Consider the following 1,068-nt stretch of genomic DNA (forward strand, 5'->3'; position numbering starts at 1 on the left):
AGTAGGATTATGTGCTAGATTTCCATCTGCACCTAAAGAATCTCATTTAACAGTTGTAAAAAGAATTTTTTGATATCTCGTTGGTACTATTGATCTTGGCCTTTGGTATAGAAAATGTTCTCATTTTGATCTTGTAGCTTACTGTGATGCGGATTATGCTGGAGATAAAATTGAACGAAAAAGCACAAGTGGAGCATGTCAATTTCTTGGAGAACCATTAATAAGTTGGTCGTGCAAAAAACAAAACACGATTGTTCTCTCAACAACCGAAGCTGAAAATGTCTCAGTTGCAAACTGCTGCTCTCAAGTTCTTTAGATAAAAAATCAACTTGAAGACTACTATGTAAGTTATTCAAGTATTTCAATTTACTATCATAATACAAGTGCTATAAGTCTGTCAAAAAAATCTATTCAACATTCAAGATCCATACACATAGAAATAAATCATCATTTTATTTGTGATCATGTTAATAAAAAGGATGTTGAATTAGTCTTTGTTGATACTCAAAAACAACTTGTTGATATTTTTACCAAGCTCCTTGTAGAGGAAAATTTTAATTTTATCAAGGAAAAACTGAGAATTATAAAAAATGCGATAAGTTTGGATTAAATTTTGTTTATGCATAAACGGAGAACGTTAAACGTTCTGTATTTTCTGCGCGCATCATTCTCCATTTTTTCTCTTCAGCGCGCATCATTCTCCGTTTTCCCTAAAAAAAATCAGCAAAAACTCTTTTGCGTGGCATTAATGAGTCATGTTTCTTTGTCTACAAAAGTAACTACCACAATGTCATTTCTCCTCTTTTCTGTAAGACCCATAATTTTAAAGTATACTTTATGTATTTTTGTGTATTTTGGATATTGGCTCGGAGGCTTTTTAGCCAAAGTTATTAATATTTTGGAGTTTATATGACCAAAGAGATATTTTGATGCCGATTAGAATTACTCGTTGATGAATAAATTAAATTAACTGTGATGAATCTTTTACGAAGAATTTCATGCATTACGGGTGAAATGGTAATTTTAATAAATATCTAGATATTTGTAAAGTTATAATATATATATATA

Source organism: Cicer arietinum, chromosome 3, assembly GCF_000331145.2.
Source record: "Cicer arietinum cultivar CDC Frontier isolate Library 1 chromosome 3, Cicar.CDCFrontier_v2.0, whole genome shotgun sequence".
NCBI classification, from domain to species: Eukaryota; Viridiplantae; Streptophyta; class Magnoliopsida; order Fabales; family Fabaceae; genus Cicer; species Cicer arietinum.